Source organism: Pelodiscus sinensis, chromosome 1 (assembly GCF_049634645.1).
Source record: "Pelodiscus sinensis isolate JC-2024 chromosome 1, ASM4963464v1, whole genome shotgun sequence".
Classification (NCBI taxonomy): Eukaryota; Metazoa; Chordata; order Testudines; family Trionychidae; genus Pelodiscus; species Pelodiscus sinensis.
Window position 1 is genome coordinate 71577185 of NC_134711.1, and position 21731 is coordinate 71598915.

Below are 21731 nucleotides of genomic sequence, written 5' to 3' on the forward strand. Positions count from 1 at the left end.
ATGCCGCACAGGCTCTTTGCCCCACTGGCCCCACCATCTGGTTCTCATCTGCCACTGGGGCTCTCTAGTCCAGCAACATCCATGGCCCTGTCAGACCATGGATGTTGCTGGACCCAGATCACAGAGGCTCAACCTGTATTAAAATTGAAAAAGGTACAGAAAAGGGCAACAAAAATGATTGGGGGATGTAACAGCTTTCCTACAAGGAGAGATTAAAAGACTGGGATTTGTACACTTGGAGGGTGGGGTTATGATAGAAATCTATACAATCATAAATGGTGTGGAGAAAGTGAATAAGTGTTCATCATCCTGACACATAACTTAAGAACAAGGGGCCTCCCAATTAAATTAATAGGCAGCAGTTTAAAACAAACATAAGGAAGTCTCAGAGGGGTAGCTGTGTTTGTAACTGAAAAAACATAAAAAAAACAACAAATAGTTCTGCAGCACCTTAAAGACTAACAAAAGTGTAGATGGGAGCTTTTGTGGGCACAACCCTTCTTCAGAAGATAAGAGAGTGATTCTTCAAACAACTTATAGTTGTTTGAACTTGTTGTTAGGAGATAAGTTAGATACATACATGGAGGATAGATCCATTGGGGGATATTTGCTAAGATGATTAGGGATTCTACTGAATGCTGAGAGTGACCCTAAACCTCTGACTTCTAGAAGTTGGGACATGGATCACATGGTATATTTTTCTATTCTGTTTATTTCCTCTGAAGTATCAGAAGACAAGGCTAGTTGGGCTCGATGGACCATCTCTCTGCCCAGTATGGCCGTTCTTATTCTCTTATGGTATCATTAATTAAATTGCGGTATCTAATAATTTGCGAGCTCCAAATGGTACAAATGACATTGCTCACTCTTGGCCTTGTACTTACTGTATCTATATACACATGTGAGGAGATGGGAAAGCAAGTTATGTGGTCATTAGGAACTAGCAGGGTGCCTGCCCAAATGGTTAGAAACCTGATTTCAAGAAGTTACTGTAGTTGACCCTTATTTTAGTGTATTCAATTAATTCTTTTTTTCCTGATCAGTAAAAATGAGAATATGCTCAAATTGCTATTGTCATCTTGAGTGCTTTTAATAGTTTTTGATTGGGATGTGAGGAAAGGCAAGCTGTTTGCAGAACCTGATTTGATTACAGACACATGTAGAAGTTAGGCTGTCAGTATTTCTGAAATCATCAAATGCATAATGACTCACACAAATAACCTAGTTTCTTAGTTTATCAAAAAACAGCAACAAAGCAATTATGTGATTGTACCCAAGTTTAGCTGTGTATTTATCCTAGCCTTAAACTGTATAAATTAAGAAAAATAATATTTTAGTTTTCAAAAGATGACTTATGATTGTACTCCAATTCTGTGTTTGCAATATGCTCACAAAGTGACAATATTTAAAGCACTGCAGTGGATCAGAATGTCAGACCTATTAATGAGAGTTGTTCTGAATAACACTTTGTCTTCACAGGGAAAGAGAACTAAGAGGGGATGTATTTGAGTTATTTAGCACTGAGAAGCAGTTTAATGGTCACCACTACAAGTCTACATCATTTCAGTGCTAACCTGTGTGCCAATGTGAACAATCAAATGACACCTGGCCTCTACATCACAGATCAGGTTCCTTATTTGCTATGGTGTTCTATTTTCCTGTGTCCTAATGTCAACACCATTCTTAAGAGTGTGCCAGAAAAAAATTTTCATATAAGTTCCAGATCTGTCGGGATATTGAAGTGTGCAATCATTTAGGGAACTCATTTGTCTGGAGGCAGGTTTGAAATCTTAATTTCTATAGGTCAGAGAAGATGCGTCTACACAGCACCCTTATCTCGAAATAAGCTATGCAATTTCCACTGTGTAAATTGTGTAGCTTATTTCAATATTATTTCAAAATAAGGTGCTATTCCAAAATGTCCTTTATCCCTCGTGCAATAAGGTTCACAGGAAAGTCGGAATAGCGAGCCATCATATTTCGATATAATGGGCTTGCCCTTAAGATGCGAAGGTATCCCAAAATAGCTCCTCTGTATAGACATAGCCTGAATCTTTAAGATTCCAATCCTACAGATACCTAGGAACATATTAATTTTATTCATTCAGTATTTCCTTTAACCTCCATGGAGCTACTCATGTGAGCAAAGGGCACATTATTAAATGTTTTCAAGATTAATGTCTGAGTTCATTATCAAATTAAAATTATATGAAAAAACTAGGGCTGTCACATAATTTTAAAATCCAACTAATTGAAAGATTTTAAAAAACACAGTTAATCTCAGTTTTAATCTTACTGTTAAGCAATAATAGAATAGAATTTACATATTTTTTGATGTTTTCTACATTTTCAAATATCTAGCTTTCGATTACAATACGGACGACAAAGTGTACAGTGCTCAATTTATATTATTATTTTAATAACAAATATTTGCACTGTAAATTGTTAAAGAAAGTAAAAATTAACAAACAGTATTTTTTAATTCTCCTCATACACATATTGTAGTGCAATTTCTTTATTGCAAAAGTGCAACTTACATTTACAGGAGACCATGTGCCCCACTTATTTTCGCAATGCCTTATAACACAGCATACAAGTATTGTTTCAAGATATTTACATGCCAGATGGCTAAATATCTTTATGTCCCCTCATGCTTCCACCATCATTCCAGAGGATATGCGTCTGTTCTGATGATGGGTTCTGCCCAATAACAGTCCAAAGCAGTGTGGACTGATGCATGTTCATTTTCATCATATGAGTCAGATGCCACAACCAGAAGGTTGATTTTCTTTTTTGGTGGTTCAGGTTCTGTAGTTTCCAAATTGGAGTTTTGCTCTTTTAAGATATCTGCTGGCATGTTCCACACGTCATCCCTCTCACATTTTGGAAGGCACTTGAGATTCTTAAATCATGGGTTGAGTGCTATATCTATAATTAGAAATCAAATATTGATGATACCTTCTCTGACTTTTGTGAAATCTGCAATCAAAATGTTCTGAAATCAACAACATATGCTGGGTCATCATCCGAGACCACCATAACACAAAATATATGGCAGAATGTGGGTAAAATAATAGGGCAGGAGACATACAGTTCTCCCACAAGGAGTTCAGTCACAGATTTAATTAACACATTTTTTAACAAGCATCATCAGTATTACTTGCTCTTATTTTCAGATAACATTGTAAATAAGCAGACAGCATTATCTACTGTAAATGTAGACAAACTTGTTTGTCCTAACAGTTGGTTAGTGAGTGGACCTGTAGGCTCTAACATTTTACATTGTTTTGGTTTTGAGTGCAGTTATGTACAAAAACATTCTACATGTGTAAGTTGCACTTTCACAATAAAGAGATTGCATTACAGTACTTGTATGAGATGAGGTGAAAAACACGACATCCAAAATATTTATACTAAATTTAAATGGGTATTATTTAACAGTGCGATTAAAACTATGATCAATCATGATTAATTTTTATTATGTTAATTTGTTTTGGTAATAGCATGAGTTGGCTGCGATTAACTGACCACCCTGCAACAAACACAATATTTCCATTATATAGGCCTTCTGGAAAGCCTCGAATGTACAGCTTTACAAGTGCTTTTTCTGATAACTTATTTTTAAATTGTAGAAGAACATTTTCTCTTGGCATTAAATTAACAACACTCTCCAACACCTGCTGTCATCCATCTGCTCAGGGCCCTCATATGACACCATTCTGGTAAATCTGCTCTGTACTCACATTCAAAGCCATCAAATTTGCCTTCAAGTTGACCCACATTCTATGTTGCAGGGCAGAGAACAAATTCTCAGGTTTTTTTCCTGCTCTAATAACTGTACCGCTGTCAACAGTATTTCTCTGTTGAAAGCTTTTTCTAAACAGATCTAAACATTGCTGGGATTCAGACTCCTTCACAGGGCTATTCTGAAGGCATTTGATTCTCACCTACCATTGTTGGTGTTGATGATGAGCTGGGCTCGCTGACACAGCAGTCTGATCACATTAACACCTGTAATCAAACACTGAGCCTGCAAGTTTGTCTCTGCTGCTGTTGTAAATGAAAATACTCAAATTTGTTAACTACAGGCAGTCCCTGGGTTATGTACAAGATAGGGACTGTAGGTTTGTTCTTAAGTTGAATTTGTATGTAAAGGTATGTCTACACTACCCTCCTAGTTCGAACTAGGAGGGTAATGTAGGCATACCGCACTTGCAAATGAAGCCCGGGATTTGAATTTCCTGGGCTTCATTTGCATAAGCGGGGAGCCGCCATTTTTAAAACCCCGCTGGTTCGAACACCGTGCAGCGCAGCTACACGGGGCACGAACTAGGTAGTTCGAACTAGGCTTCCTAGTTCAAACTACCGTTACTCCTCGTGAAATGAGCGGGGTAGTGTAGACATACCCTAAGTCGGAACTGGTACATATTGTAGGGGAAACTCTAGCCAAACATATCTCCAGAGCTCAGTTTTATTCTCCCACACCTCACTTCCCTCAGTCCTTTATTCTCAAGCTGAGGTGTCTGCTGAGAAAAGCCGCTCCGCGTCTTCCTGGTCTGCTCGGGGGAAGCAGCTAGTGTGGGGTTGCCTCACCCCGTTTGTAAGAGGGATCCGATGTAAGTTGGATCCATGTAACCCGGGGACTGCCTGTATTGAAGTGGACCTTGAATATGCAAAAATTTCCCTTTCCTGTAGGAACACATTATATATTAAACTGTAGTCCACTCTGTTTGAATGTGCAAGGGGGACAGGGCACAAGAAGTCTTTTCCTGTACCTCTCTATGGGCATGTCTACACTGGGGAGTTATTTCAAAACAATGCCCCTTATTTTGAAATGACAAGGCGAGTGTCCACACTGTTATTTCAAAATAATGAGCTTGTTATTTCAAAATCATAACTCCTGCTTGTGAAGAGGAATAATTGTCTCCAGTGCAGTCCAAGAACTTATTGGATAATCTGTGCCCGGCTGTGTTAGTTTCCCAACATATGTCTGGTTATTTGAAAGCCTCATCCACCTCTTCTGCCTGGGTAGGTGGTCTGTAATAGACCTTTAGCATGATATATAATTCACTATATTAGCCCTTTTAATCTAACCTAGAGACTCTCAACAAGTCTGTCTCCTATATCCATCTCTACCTTAGTCCAAATGTATACATTTTTAATATATAAGGCAACACCTCCTCCCTTTTTCCCTGCCTATCTTTCCTGAGCAAGTTGTACCCTTCTACACCAATGTCCCAGTTGTATATATTATTCTACCAAGTCTCTGTGATGCCAACTATGTCATAATTGTGTTTATTTATTAGCACTTCAAGTTCTTCCTGATTATTTACCATAATCCCTGCATTTGTATACAGGCATCTAAGATACTAATATGATTTTGCCCCCCAATTCTGCCTTGTCCCTCCTTTATCTCTGCTATTATAGACCATGCTCTCTCCCATTTCTGACCCATCTCCCAGGTCTCCATGTTTTCTGTGGGCTTTTGTCACCTGTTCCTGTTGAACCTAGTTTAAAGCCCTTTTCACTATATTAGCCAGTCTGTGTCCAAATAATCTCTTCTCCGTCCTTGAAATGTGAACCTCATCCCTGCTTAGCAGTCATTCTTCTTGGAACAGCATCCCATGGTCAAGGAAGCCAAGAAAATTCCTTGGTGATAATTACATTATTTCTGAAGGGACATAAAGGAAGAAGGTGCAAATAAAATTCTGCATTCCATGCACTTATTGTGACAAATACCATAGCCCTTTCTGCTTGCATGCACATCTGATTGCTACTTATTGCTGTCTCTTCTATTGGTTTCAGTGGATTATTTTTGAGATAGCTGTAAGTTTGATCTATTAAGAGGATTTTTTGATAATTACTAAGGGGAAAAAAGCTTTTAAGAAATGTGCATGTGGCATTTAACATTCAAATCCCAAGAAAGTAGGTCTCGAAACACTTTCCAGTTATAACTATTAGGATTTAAACAGCAAAACTGTGCAATGAAATTTGAACAGAAATGTTGGCATTAAGTGATCTGCACATGCACTTTCCAAGTGAGTTATATGGAGAAGTGTTTGGGATGCAAAGCCAGAATCCAGTTCTGCAGGATGCTGAGCATTTCTGACTCCTTCTGAAGTTGAGTGGGCATTGAGAATACTCAGCATTTTTCAGAATTGGACTCAGATTTTCGAACCAACATCGTGTAAAGTCACTTTTTTTTCTGGGGGAAAATACAGATTGGATGCAATGTGGTTAAAATAAACACTAAAGCAATTATTTTACAGGCTAGCTAGAGGAAATATTTGTCATGAATTTAATGGAAACAGCTATCTTTTACATCCAGCATCACAGGTACTCGCTAGAAGTGAAGGCATTTTGTGTTTATTTATTATTGCCTTCAAAAGATATGGAGTTGATGTTGTCCGTGTTATTACTAGTGAATTAGGCTATTAAAGTCACAGGAACAGGAAAATAACTGAGGAAATACAAAAGAAGTGGGGAGAAGAGGACGTGTTTGTAATACTAATGGGTTGGTATATATTTGACCATAGACACTATTAAGACTAATTTCAGAGGGGCAGCCATGTTAGTCTGTTTCATCAAAAACAATAAGGAGTCCTGTGGCACACTAAAGACTAACACATTTATTTGGGCATAAGCTTCCGTGGGCTAGAACCCACTTTGTCAGATGCAGATGCATCTAATTTTTATTGTGACTAGCTGCTCAAAACTTCATAGCTTCTTAGCAGTCTCGGGGCTTGATCCTGGGATGGCTGCAAGTGTTCAAAATCTTCCTAGTTGAAGCCTCTAATCACCAGTTGTTAAGCATTTTAAAGACACTGCTTCATTTTTCACCAGTACAAAAGTGAAATATCCCTGGTACTAACAGGCACTTTTAGTTTTGCCTCATTCATTGAGAGTTAGAAACATTATGAAAAGAATAATCATTTCTTTCATACCTACGTCATTCAAATGCTATTATGGCAACAACTGGGGTCCATTTGAGTCAAGCATCAATTGATCTTATAAATGGGAATCTAAATATTTCTGACCAATGTAGTGTGTGATTTCTGGATGCAGCTTATTTTAAAGCATATAAAACAACATAACAAAGGTGAACCAATTTTAGAAGGTTAACAGAAAGGAAAAGGCTTTTCTGATTAGGTTTTATTTATTTTTATATACAGGCATTTCAAAATATGAACAAAGCCATTTCAGGGAGTGGGATTATCTGACATACAAAGCTGGCCTTGTGATTTAGACCATGTACAGAATATAAATATCATAAAGCCACAGAGAGCAGGTGGCCAGAGATTTGAGTAATGATGAACATGAGCCTCCAGTTTTGGACTGGTCAGTATCAAGTTCATAGGGCATCTTTAGACATGTCTGTGCTTTTTCTGCAATACTGGGTCTAATACGACTCTCAAGATTCATAAAAAAAACAATACAAGTATGGCTTCAAAGTTCATGGGAGGGTAAGGAAATAGTCATCCTATATAACTGTGTAAACAGAGCAGCTTTTTAAAAAATACATCATCAGCAAATCCAGAAGGGGGAGAAGGGGAAGGAAATTCCAAATTATTTGTGAGTTTGGGACATAAACTGTCTCTCTCTGCTGTCATCTTCACCTATGACCAGCCAGCCCTATCTGTCTCCGTCCTTCTTATTCGAACACCGTAGTACAGGCAGTCCCCGGGTTATGTACAAGATAGGGACTGTAGGTTTGTTCTTAAGTTGAATTTGTATGTAAGTCGGAACTGGTACATATTTTAGGGGAAACTCTAGCCAAACATTTCTCCAGAGCTCAGTTTTATTCTCCCACACCTCACTTCCCTCAGTCCTTTATTCTCAAGCTGAGGTGTCTGCTGAGAAAAGCCGCTCTGCGTCTCCCTGGTCTGCTGGGGGGTGGGGGGGAGGAGGCGATAGCTTCGCATCTCCCTGATCTGCTGGGGGAAGCAGCTAGTGCGGGGTTGCCTCACCCCGTTTGTAAGTAAGGATCCGATGTAAGTCGGATCCATGTAACCGGAGGACTGCCTGTATTGGAGTCTGTCCTATGACACAGGCCCATTTGTGCCAACTGGCAAAGAGTTCACTGTTCATTATAAGCAACAGCTATCTCAGCCCTGACAAACTCAGTAAATAATAAACCAGTGTTATGATATTTATCCAGAAAGGATAGCATATGAGGTCTCTGCTGAAAGCTTGAAACTTATCAATATTTGTGAGATGTTATGCCCAATTGCAGTCATTTTTCTGTACAGATGAGGAATTGAGACACAGACCATATTTACATTAGGAAACTATTCTGAATTAAATTAAATTCAACATAATAACTCCTGATTTAACAAATTCGAACGAGAGTGTCTATGCTATATTTTCTTAAAAGTGTCCTCCTGATCATGGATATCCAGATGAGAACTCTCAACCTGGATTTCTATGATTTCCCTACCACACATATGCTCTCCCAGAAAGGTTTAAAGCTGATTCCATGTCCCACAGTTTTGCAGGGGATATAAAAAGAGTTTCCATAGTCAATAGAAAATATTGTTTCAAAGTAAAAGCCTTATTTTGCAAACTAACTGGGGATTTAGGACTGAACATCTCAGAATTACAATAAATATAATGCTGGAGTTGCACTAGATTGCACTGAATCCTTCAAATCATTACAAAACAGTGAATACAATCCAGTGCACTCAAGGCATCAGAATGTGAAACTACAGGAAATCCATTGTTCATAAAATTGGTGGTTGCAAAATCAAGGTTCTACTGCATGTAATTCTCTTTTGTTTAATTATATATTTGTACTATCATTGGAAAAGAATAATAGCTTGGACCCATTTTGTTTGATATTTTTAATGTGATTACTTGTAAAATCCTGTCTTGGTTATGGATAGCTGCTAATGAGATGTATAGTGCCTCCCTTTTCAGTGTAACTAGGTCTCTTGCATAGTGGAATAACTGGGCCCCTTGGGTTATGTCCTCACTACATTGTAAACCCAGGTCTGTGGAACTCTGACGAGTGGACTTATTATTTACAAACTCACACTGCAATGTAAACCTGGGCATACAGTTGCTGGACACAGGTCCCATAGCTATTCTAATACATCCATATTACACTATACAGTCCTTCTGATTCAGGTCTGAGTCTTCGGCCCAAGTCACTGTGGGACTCAGGCTTTGTCCTACCTCACTAGCATGGTCCTAGAACTTAGATCATGAGTGCTTGCTGATTCATGTCAAACTGATAGGACAGAAGGGGCTTGCAATCAAATCTGAGTGCGGGCCTTGGTTTAGTGTGTTGTGTAGACATACACTGATGTGATACATTTCATAATATAAGCTAAGATTTTCTTTGGGATCTAAATCAAAAGCATAAAAAAGTAGTTTCTCTGTGACTATGATCTGGTCAGCACATTATTTCCCAAGTGTTAAGCAAAGTACACAAATGTACACAAATGACTGAACTTGGCTTTCTAGTGGTTCTACTCTTCTTTCTTTCAGGGGTCATAACATTTTTGACTTCCTGTTAATTATAAAAAATTGCTCTTAGTTTTGTGATTTTATTTCCCCCTGCTCAGTTGTTTCAACCCAGCATTTAGTATCACAAATTACAGAGTTCAAATTATTGCTCTCTGGTTTGTTCTCAATTGTGGAAATGGGGGCTTTGAATTTACATAGCTGAGCGCTTCCCATGATGGTTGAATGGCATACAGGTTCCTCCAAATAACAACAAACTGTGAAGTTCTCATAGTTTCTACATAAACAAAATGTCACAATTTTGTTCAAAGAAATGCTACTACATCCTGCAACAAAGTTTTGTTTATCATTTGTATCCATTCTATAGCATAATTCTTACCTTCTTAAGTTTTTATTCCCAAGTGTATCTGGTTGTCAACTCTTGGTTTTTTTCTTTTATTTCTCTGTGTATGCTTTTTCCTTGTCAAAATATTATCTGCAATTAGTTGAATTTTAAAGATTAAGGAACCCATGGCAGACAGCTTCTGAATGATGCATCTGCTTAAGCCTGAATCCAGCCCTATCCCTATATTTTACGAACATATTTAATTTCTCCTGCTGAAAAATTGGGGTTGTTATTAGAAATATATTCAAAACAAAATCACAAACATATGGAGATATTTTTCTGATTAATTACAGGCAATTAGGATGACAAAAACAAATGTAACCTTACAAAGTCTAAATATCAATATAACTAAATGTACAAGTAAATTATCATAGTCAATCATATAAATTCTTTATCCCTGTAACAAATCTCAGCAAAGAAACAAAATAACTGCTGAAAACCACAAACAATGAGATACAAGATATCATACAATATTTACATAGTTCTAAGTTGAAATGCATGAAACCCCTTTACCCTCAATTCTAAAAATGTTTGTTTTAGGAAGCTCAACAGTGAAGCATGCTAATAGTGGAATATTATTTCTCACCTCTGTGCCATCAGTTGCTGTCCAAAACAGGTTGACAGTGTCCAAATGTTGTTAGCAACTGATGATTAGTCAGAAGCTTGTTAGCTGTTAAGTAAGGAGGATGATAGAATCAGCAGGTCATCCATTGCTAGCACTGCATAGAAAAGACTACTATTTTCTGTGTCGCCAAGAGGAACATTTCATAGAATCATAGAATCATAGGACTGGAAGGGACCTCGAGAGGTCATCGAGTTCAGCCCCCCGCCCACAAGGCAGGACCAAGCTCCGTCTACACCATCCCTGACAGATGTCCATCTAACCTGTTCTTAAATATCTCCAGAGAGGGAGATTCCACCACCTCCCTTGGCAATTTATTTCAATATTTGACCACCCTGACAGTTAGGAATTTTTTCCTAATGTTCAATCTAAACCTCCCTTGCTGCACTTTAAGCCCATTACTCCTTGTCCTGTCCTCAGAAACCAAGAGGAACAAATTTTCTCCTTCCTCCTTGTGACACCCTTTTAGATATTTGAAAACCGCTATCATGTCCCCCCTTAATCTTCTTTTTTCCAAACTAAACAAGCCCAGTTCATGAAACCTGGCTTCATAGGTCATGTTCTCTAAACCTTTAATCATTCTTGTCGCTCTTCTCTGTACCCTTTCCAATTTTTCCACATCTTTCTTGAAATGTGGCGCCCAGAACTGGACACAGTACTCCAGCTGAGGCCTAACTAGTGCAGAGTAGAGCGGCAGAATGACTTCATGAGTTTTGCTTACAACACACCTGTTGATACAACCTAGAATCATTTTGCTTTTTTTGCAACAGCATCACACTGTTGACTCATATTCAACTTGTGGTCCACTATGACCCCTAGATCCCTTTCTGCCATGCTCCTTCCTAGACAGTCGCTTCCCATCTTGTATGTATGGAACTTATTGTTCCTTCCTAAGTGGAGCACTTTGCATTTCTCTTTATTAAACCACATCCTGTTTACCTCTGACCATTTCTCTAACTTGCTAAGGTCATTTTGAATTATGTCCCTATCCTCCAAAGAAGTTGCAACCCCACCCAGTTTGGTATCATCTGCAAACTTAATAAGCGTACTCTCTATCCCAATATCTACATCATTGATGAAGATATTGAACAGTAAGGGTCCCAAAACAGACCCTTGCATAACTCCACTTGTTATCCCTTTCCAGCAGGATTTAGCATCGTTAACAACAACTCTCTGACTACGGTTATCCAGCCAATTATGCACCCACCTTATCGTGGCCCTATCCAAGTTATATTTGCCTAGTTTATCAATAAGAATATCATGCGAGACTGTATCAAATGCCTTACTAAAGTCTAGGTATATGACATCCACCGCTTCTCCCTTATCCACAAGGCTCGTTATACTATCAAAGAAAGCTATCAGATTAGTTTGGCATGACTTGTTCTTCACAAACCCATGCTTGCTATTCCCTATCACTTTATTACCTTCCAAGTGTTTGCATATGATTTCCTTAATTACCTGCTCCATTATCTTCCCAGGGACAGACGTTAAACTGACCGGTCTGTAGTTTCCTGGGTTGTTCTTATTCCCCTTTTTATAGATGGGCACAATATTTGCCCTTTTCCAGTCTTGTGGTATCTCTCCTGTCTTCCATGATTTTTCAAAGATCATAGCTAAAGTCTCAGATACCTCCTCTATCAGCTCCTTGAGTATCCTGGGATGCATTTCATCAGGACCTGGTGACTTGCTGACATCTAACTTTCCTAAGTGATTTTTAACTTGTTCTTTGTGTATCCTATCTTCAAAACTTACCCTCTCTCTGCTTGTATTCACTACGTTAGGCACACCTCCAGACTTCTCGGTGAAGACCGAAACAAAGAAGTCATTGAGCATCTCTGCCATTTCCAAGTTTCCTGTTACTGCTTCTCCCTCCTCACTAAGCAGTGGGCCTACCCTGTCCTTGGTCTTCCTCTTGCTTTTAATGTATTTATAAAATATCTTCTTGTTTCCCTTTATGCCTGTAGCTAGTTTGATCTTATTTTGTGCCTTTGCCTTTCTAAACTAATTTGTTGTACTTGTTTGTTCACACCAAGATCCTCCAACTCCTGCCTTAGTACTCAGCAAGGAATGAAACATGGTTTCATGGAACAGTGCATATAAGACAGGAGGCGCTATGTAGACTCAAGTATGGTGTGTATTAAGCATGATCCTCTGCACTGAATGGAATGAGGTTTCATGCCGCCTGCTTCTCTAGGGTCAAGAACACCAGGCAAAAAAGGATAAAAGTGTGTCTAGACAGATAATGGACATGTTTAAGTAGACTCGGTCAACAGTGGAGGATTAAACTAATTTATGAAATCTTGAAATCCAGCATGGAAAATGTCATGAGAAAATAGAAATAAAGAAAAAAAGGAGAATTAGGAAAAAGTTAAAATGTGTGTGTGCGTGCAAGATCAAAGGAGAGAAATATAAAGTTACTTCTCAAGATAAGAAAGCTGTTGCAAAGACCATAGATACCTGTCAGATGACTTGACAGTGGCAGTGGAAAGGTGACTGACTACATTAAAAATATAATGATGAATTATTCAGCAAAGACTTTAAGAGAATTTTCAACCCAAGGGTAACAGAACAAACAGAGAAAACACAGAATTCAGCACAACTAGGGAAAGATAGGTATATCTCTAAACATCACACACGATTAGGCAGCATATTCCTTCTTAAGAAAAGAGGCCTTTCTGCTGACAGTTACCCTGATGCCAGAATATTTATATTCATCACGTAGCACACATTTATTGCAAGTGTTCTGAAGAACCTCAGATATGAAATGGCAGAACTATTAACTGTTGTATGTAAACTAAATTTAAATGTAACTTCTTTAACTTCAGAATAGGAGGATAGCTAATGTGACACCAACACCTAACTTCAGCACCAGGCAAACTGTTTGGAAATAGCAAACACATATGGCTATGTCTACACTGCAGCCTTTTGCTGGCAAAGAGTATGCTAATGAAGCGCTCATTCACATTTGTTGTGCTGTCATTTACATGTGCTTTTTATGCAAGAGGTTTTTGCCCCAAAACAAGCAGTGTTTTTGCACAAGATCCTTACACCCTTTTGCACAAGATCCTTATACCTCTACTAGATGTATGAGGCATGAGGATCTTGAGGCAAAAGAGGGTTTTGCGCAAAAGCCTCTTGCACAAAAAGCATCGGCAGAGAATATGCAAATGACAGCGTGACAAATGCTAATGAGGGCTTCATTAGTATATTCTCTGCTGGCAAAAGGCTGCATTGTAGATGTAGCCATAGATAACACAGTTTGTTGTGGAAGAGTCAATGTGGCTTTTCTAAAGGGACCTCATGCTTCAACAATCTATTAGAATTCTTTGAAGGGGTCAACAAACGTACACAAGGGTGATCCAGAGGATATAGTCATCTCACTTATACATACAAATGATGCATCTAAATTACCTGTTATCACTGAAGAAAGAGATCTTGGAGTCATTGTGTCTGGTTCTCGGAAAACATCTAGTCAATGAGGTATCTCAGGGAAAAAAGCTAAGGGAATGTGTTGAATCATTAGAAAAGAGACAGATAAGAAGACAGAAAATATCATAATGCCACTGTATAAATCCATGGTATGTCCACACCTTGAATACTATGTGCAATTCTGGTAATCTCATCTCATAAAAAAGTGCAGCAGGGGAGGTTTAGATTGGACATTAGGAAAAAATTCCTAACTGTCAGGGTGGTCAAATATTGGAATAAATTGCCAAGGGAGGTGATGGAATCTCCCTCTCTGGAGATATTTAAGAACAGGTTAGATAGACATCTGTCAGGGATGGTGTAGACGGAGCTTGCTCCTGCCTTGAGGGTGGGGGGCTGGACTCGATGACCTCTCGAGGTCCCTTTCAGTACTATTATTCTATGATTCTATGATTCTATATTAGAATCTAGAAAGGTAAGGAGAAGGCAACAAAAATGATTAACGATATGGAACAGATTCCATATGAGGAGAGATTAAAAAGACTAGGATTTTTCAACTTGTAAAAAAAGACAACTGAGGGGAGGTATGACAGAGAGCTATAAAATCATAACTGGTGTGGATAAAGTGATTAAGGTATTTTTTTACACCTTCATATAGCATAAGAACATAAGTAACCCAATAAAATTAGGAGTCAAAAAAGGAAGCACTTCTTCACCCACTGTGCAGTCAACCTATGGAACTCATAGGTTGCTGTGAGTGTCAAAACTGTAATAGAGTTCAAAAAGAACTAGATGAGTTCATGGAGGATAAGTCCATTGATGGCTCTTAGTAAAGATGGTCAGGGATACAACCCGATGCTCCAGCAGTCCCTAGCATCTGAATGCTAGAAGCTGTGAGTGGACAACAGAGGATGGAACACTTGGTGACTGCCAGTTCTGTTCATTCCTTCTGAAGCACCTGACATTGGCCTCTGTTGGAAGACAGGATACTGTGCTAGATGGACCATTGGTCTGAGCCAGTATGGCCATTCTTATGGTCAGTTCCTGTGTTGCTACTAATGAGTGAGAGAAGGAATCTGTGAACTGTATTGCTAGATCCCTGCACCTGCACAAAACCCACAAGGAGTTAACAAAACTCTGTGTAAATTGCAGGCATGTACTTGTGTGCTGGTTTGGGTTTTCGGGCCTAACCAGTTCTCACTGAAATTGAAACTTCTCTGGGAATGGGTTGGGTTCCGCAGGTGAGGTACATGCCCATGCAAAATACAAAACCCTATAACCTGGAGCTAAGGAGGGAAGAGGGCATTGAACAGATGTTTTGTACCAGGTGAATATCATGTTTAAAGCATCCAACTGTTTTGTACCAGGTGAAAATCATGTTTAAAGCATCCAACTGTATCATGTTTAAAGCATCCAATTGTTTTATCTAATTAAACAATATTTACTTGTAGTTTTGCATTTTGCATGACTGTCTCAAATTTTATATAAGAAATTTTTCTTGCAAAGATCTACTCACAGAATCTGGTTGCGAGGGGGGGGGGGGGCAATGGGGAGTGATTTTAGCACCTCTTGGCAGCTTTGATCTTGTTGTGTGAGTCCTGGAGTGCTGAGCATATTGGAAAATCTGACCATAAGTCCTAGGCAGCAGGCATCCTGTAAGGTGCGGATTCACTAGAAAATTACAATTAGCAGGTATCAACAACCTGCAGTTTCTCTCCCTGCTTAAAGTATCTTCCAGCCTATACAACCAAATGGTGTTCCCAGCAGAAGAGTTTGTGTTGGCCAAAATAAAATTAAAATATTGCCATCTTGATTTTAGAACATGAGGAAATTGCTCTCATGACACCAAGGAGTCTTTAGCAGGCCTTGGACACTGAGGGAGAAGTATTGATGTTTTTGCCAAACTCTACAAAAAATAAAAAATTGACATACTGAAGACTTTTTAAAAGAAAAAATCTATCCAGACAAGGTCTACCATCAATAACTGTAGCTAAAAATTAACTGCTTAAGTGCCTTTGGATTTACTGTGTAGAGTAACAGAAAGTTTCAAAGGGCATTTATATGTCATGTACATTAGAGAGTAATGCTAGGGGGGAAATACATGATGTCTTAGGGGGTATTATTTCCTTTATAACCAATTTAAAACCAGAAATAGTCAGGTGAGGACAATATTATTTATAATAAAAATATATTATTCATACGGCCATCTAATAAATTGATTTGTCATCCAATCTTTAGGAATAACTAGAAGATGGATGTATTTGCTCAAATCATCAAATTACAGTCTGCGACACACCAAGCAATCATTGTGAGGTAATTTTGCTGCACTGTGCATGCTGAACAAGACAACTACCGATCTTTGTTATTAACGAGATTTACATAGCTAGTCCACCATGCATGATGCTAAATTTCACTTCTTTGTGCAGAGAAAATGTAAATCTCATCAACCCTTTTCTGAGCAATGATTTCAAGGCTCTAGCTCAGCTCTGATTCTCTGCGCTGCTGTATAAGAAGCTCAGTTTGATCTCAGAGTCTGCCTTTCATTTCCTGGCTTAGCAGAGCACTAGCAAGCTGACACATTTAGACCAAGTCCTGCCCTTTGACTGACCACCCCTGCTTTTAATTGCATTTTTAAATATGCAAAATGAAAAGAGCAAGATATGTGACAGGTTTTACAATGTTTGTCCATGTAAGTGATCTCAGTCCAGATGAGAAATTTATCAGGACATTGTAGATTTTTATAGTACAGTTCACCATAAAGATCCTTCTTCCATAGTCTTCCCTTTTTCATTTCATAAAGTGAAGTAAACTGCAAAAGAGTTGCAGTGAGCACTCTTAATATGTCTGCACAACACCTACACATGTGGCCAGCCTGTGCAAGCTGACTTAGGCTTGTTGGGCTTTGGCTGCAGGCCCATTTCATTGCTGTGTAGGTTCTCCAGACACAGACTGCAACTTATGCTCTAGATTCTGCAGGATGGGAGGGGCTTCTGCCTGAGCCAGGAAGTCTACACAGCAATGAAACAGCTCTGCAGTCTCCTCAGCCTGAGTTGGCTGTCATGGGCATGCCACAGGTTTTTTTCTTTGCAAGTGTAGACATATCCTATGAGCACAGGAGGGCAGTGTCAAAAACAGCATAGTATATGATGATGCTGATGTTGCCAACTATGACCTTCTTCCATGTGAGTTATGGACCCTCAGGTGCTGATAAGGCCGATCCTTGAACCACAAGTTCTATTATAGTGAGGACAGATGTTTCCAGGTACAAGAGGCTGTTCACCATGACTAGAAGCTAGTCTCTCCTTCCTCTTGCGCCTCTTCTCTTCAGCATGTCGACAGGCAAATTCAAAGCGCAGGGAGCCATTGAGTAGGATTTGTCTCCATTTTGAGTGATCCTGGGCAAGTGTCTCCCAATTGTCAATGTCAATGTTGCACTTCTTTAAGTTATCCATTAGCCAGTCCTTATAACGCTCCCGTTGTCCTCCCACATTACAGTATCCTTCTTTCAGCTGAGAAAACAGGACCTGTTTTGGGAGGTGATGGCCTGGCATCCGAACAATGTGATCAGTCGAGCAAAGTTGCTGATGGATGATCATTGTCCCAATACTGGTGGTCTTTGCCTCTTCCAGAACACTGATGTTAGTGCATTTGTCTTCCCAGTTGATCTTCAAGATCTTGCGGAGGCAGTGTTGGTGATAACTCTCAAGGACTTTCAAGTGATGTCTGTAGGTTGTCCAGGTTTCACACCCATACAATAGTGTTGAGTACTTGCTAGAGAAGAAATTTAGTGTCTGTTCAAATGTCATGATCTTCAAAAACCCTGTGCTGTAAATGAGCAAAGGCTGCACTGGCACAGCTCAGATAATGATGTATTTCCACATCAATATCTGCCCTGGATGAAAGATAACTTCCATTCTCCAGTGCCTCTCTGTTGATTTTAATAGATAGGGCATATGGTATGTCACTTGGAGAGGGATGATGGAGAACTTTGATTTTCTTGATGTTGAGGGTGAGACCAAGACATACATAAGCATTAGCAAACACATTCAAGATAGCCTGAAGATCTTGTGTACAAAAACTGCATTGTCATCAGCATACTGAAGTTCCACAATAGATGTGGAGGAAATCTTACTCATAGTTTTCAGCTTGCTAAGCCTAAACAGCTTTCCGTCCATTCTGTGGATGATTTTAACATCAGCTGGGAGCTTCCCAGCAATTAGGTTGAAAATGACTGCAATAAAGACTGCAAACATGCTTGGGGCGATGATACAGCCCTGTTTGACTCCTGTTTGTACTTTGAAAGGTTCACTCTGGGAGACAGTGCTGCTCAGAACAGTTGCTTCCATGTTGTCATGAAGCCACTTTAGGACACTGATGTATTTATCAGGACATCCAATCTTCGAAAATACAGTCCAAAAGGCACAGCAATTCACTGAGTCAAAGGCTTTAGTTTGATCAATAAAAGCCATGTACAGTGGTCAGTTTTGCTCCTGACACTTCTCTTACAGCTGCCACGCAATGAAGATCATATCCATAGTTTGACAACATGGTTGGAAGCCACTCTGTGACTCTGGTAAAATTTCTTCTGATGGGGCGGAAAACAGATTGCAAGGACCCAGGCCAGAATTTTGCCTGCAACAGCAAGGAGAGAGATACCACAATAGTTTCCACAGTCTGGTTTATCCCCTTTTTTAAAGAGGGTAACAATCAAGGCATCCCTCACTTCACCGGATATCTCTTCCTTTATCCAGATTTTAAGGATAAGCAGGCTAAACTGCCAAATTAACTCTGATCCACCATCTTCAAAGATTTCACTGGGGATTCTGGACCTGCTGTCTAGTTGTTCTTCATCTACTTGATGGCACTGTATATCTCATACATATTGGGAGGGTCTCCGAGCTCATCCCTAGGTCATTGGGGGATTTGCTAAAGAACTTCATCTGCAACCATGGAATTATGATTAAGAAGATCTTCAAAATGTTCTTTCCAGAAAAAATTAATGGATTCATTGTCCTTCAAAAGTGTGGTTCCATCCGTTGAGCGAAAGGGGTTCGTGCCATGACAAGCTGGCTGATGAACAGCCTTAATAACACTAAAGAAACCCATGTGTATTATAGGTATCCACAAAACGTTGGAGTTCTTGCGTTTCTTAGTCCCCCATATGTTTCTGAGTTCTTTAGTTTTACGTCGGACTTCTGCCTTCACCTTAGCATGGGCTTCTCTCTTTGTATTGTGATTTATATCATTCTGCCAATGAATAAATGGACACCTGAAAAAGTATATTCCTCTTCATTGCAGAGCCAACGTAACTTGATGAATACTGGCTAATGTAAAATGAAGCATTTCTGAGCTAAATATTGTAGCTAATATCTACTTAATAGAAAAACACTGAGCAGAAAAAGGAAAAATATAATTATGAAAGTAAAGTTGCTTTTTTGTCATGGAGTTTTAGATTCTGTGACTTTCAAGTCATGATTTTAATATTTTGGGATTTTCTTGTCTAAGTGACTGGCTGGCTGAGAAGATGAACAAATGAACCAATTTAAAATATAAGTGGTACAGGAGGCTAACAGCCAGGAGTAGCTCACCAAAAACATTGTTTTGCCATCACTGCCCTACAAAGTCTCGTGCATGTCCTGTCCACATTGTCAGAAGGATCTTCCAGTAGCCCTCAATCATCTCTAGGGTTCAGATATATGTTGTATCCCCTATTTACTCCAACAACTTGTCAATTTGGGGCATGCAATTCATGTCAAATGGGGATATCACATTCCTCTTACTAAAGTGGACACAAAACTGAAGCATTCCATCCACCTTGAGCCACAGGTCAAGGGAGCTCCACCACCTGCTGTGAGATTCCTCTACTAACCTGAGGTTCAATGTAACCTGTAGTATGATGTATTGCTTGGGCAGGGGATGGTAGCTTTCATGTACCTTGCTCCAGGGCTCTATTGCAGTTGACAAATCAGCCATGTTTTTCCAGGTCATGGCGAGAACACAAAAGGGAAAGACTGGATTGTCTGCAACATCTGACCCTGTTGGGACAGATGCAGGTTTCCCCCCAGGGGAAGTGTGTCTAAGTCCTGGGATAATGGAATCTAGGGGGCCCAGTTCTGGAGTGGAAATGGAGGTTGAAGGAGGGTGTTATGAACAGCCTGTCACTGGTCTTCCTGGCCTTATGAAGGTTTATGTGATAAATCCAGGTCTCCTTCCTCTTCCTGGGTTATCAAATCTCAGAATCCATTGCTCCAACCCAATGGCCCCTGGTAACTAGCATAGTTTATACAGTGTGAGTGACTCAAAAGCAAGTGAAAAGTTAGAAAATACAGGCAGACAGCACTTTCTGATGGCACCTCAGGCACTTTACAATATTGCATGAAACCAATAAACATAATTGTATGAAAAGCTGGAGCTGTATATTCCATTCTTAAAAAGCAGCCAAAGCATCCTAGATATTGGATGCAAAACAGCAAAGTATTCTGCATTCAGCAGTAGAAGCATGCTAGCTAAATGAAAACCACTAAAGATAATATTCTTGCCCAAGAATGTTAAAAAACAGAGCCAAAATTAAGTGTTAAATCATTTGAGGTAAACCTAAATGTTACTAAGTAACAAAATGTGAGCGCTCTTCTATATGCATTCAGTATGATATGATGAGATAGGTGTGACAAAGTCACATTGTGCAGTTGTAAGAGAGTGGGGTCTCGGAAGTGAATGAGCACAAGCCCGCCCGAGGCTAAAGGACCCTCCCCCAGTCTACAGGTGGATCCATTGAACCTGGACACAACTAAGTATAAGGAACAACAGAAAAAATAACAAGGAGTGGTGAGAGGATCAAATAGGGAATGCCGAGCACAGAACCCTAGACCTGCAGGTAGCTGTCTTGTCACAGGCCAGCTCCACAAGCCAAATACATAGGGAAGCATTGGAATCTCACTTCATCCACAAATTCAATTCACATGCTAATGGACTCAATCGAGATATGGGCTGGCTAGGACACGGCCTACTTCATAACCACTGAAGGTGCTAACAGCTCTGTGAGTGGTATCCTTCCTGTCTTAGCATCTATCTATTTACTTTGATCTGCTTAGGTTCAAGTACCCATTCTCCAGATACTTAATGATGCCCTGTCTCACCCCCCTTCCTTTTTCCTTTTTTTCTTTTTCTCCCACCTCTCCTTCTCTTCTCCTATTTATTTCGAGTTTTCATATCCTCTACTCATAACTCCGGTCATCTGAAGAAGTGGGCTGTGCCCACAAAAGCTCATGATACCATTTACATATTTTGTTAGGGTATGGCTACACTACCCCGCTAGTTCGAACTAGCGGGGTAATGTAGGCATACTGCACTTGCAAATGAAGCCCGGGATTTGAATTTCCCGGGCTTCATTTGCATAAGCGGGGCGCCGCCATTTTTAAAATCCCGCTCGTTCGAACCCCGTGCAGTGCGGCTACACGGGGCACGAACTAGGCAGTTCGAACTAGGCATTCCATGAGGAGTAACGGTAGTTCGAACTAGGAAGCCTAGTTCAAACTACCTAGTTCGTGCCCCGTGTAGTCGCGCTGCCCGGGGTTCGAACGAGCGGGGTTTTAAAAATGGCGGCGCCCCGCTTATGCAAATGAAGCCCGGGAAATTCAAATCCCGGGCTTCATTTGCAAGTGCGGTATGCCTACATTACCCTCCTAGTTTGAACTAGGAGGGTAGTGTAGACATACCCTTAGTCTATAAAGTGCTACCAGACTATTTGTTGTTTTTTTTCTGTAACAGACTAACCTGGCTACCTCCTTAAGCTCCTCGAAGGTGTCATGGGAGCCAGCACCGATAGTCAGCATA

At 39.8% G+C, this 21731-nt stretch overlaps 1 long non-coding RNA gene across 2 annotated transcripts in view; it reads right to left on the bottom strand.

The window, feature by feature from the left end:
* Positions 1 to 2267: 2267 nt before the first annotated feature.
* The window catches only part of LOC142829957 (uncharacterized), a 99904-nt gene continuing 80440 nt past the window's right edge, over positions 2268 to 21731 (bottom strand). The window contains exons 2-4 of one of the 2 annotated variants that reach the window (XR_012904928.1): positions 10437 to 10520; positions 9845 to 9940; positions 2268 to 2928 (exon numbers count right to left, since the gene is read on the bottom strand). This is a non-coding gene — a long non-coding RNA (uncharacterized LOC142829957). Of the gene's footprint in view, positions 5672 to 9844; positions 9941 to 10436; positions 10521 to 21731 lie in introns of both variants that reach the window. The other variant, XR_012904935.1, reaches the window with a different exon arrangement.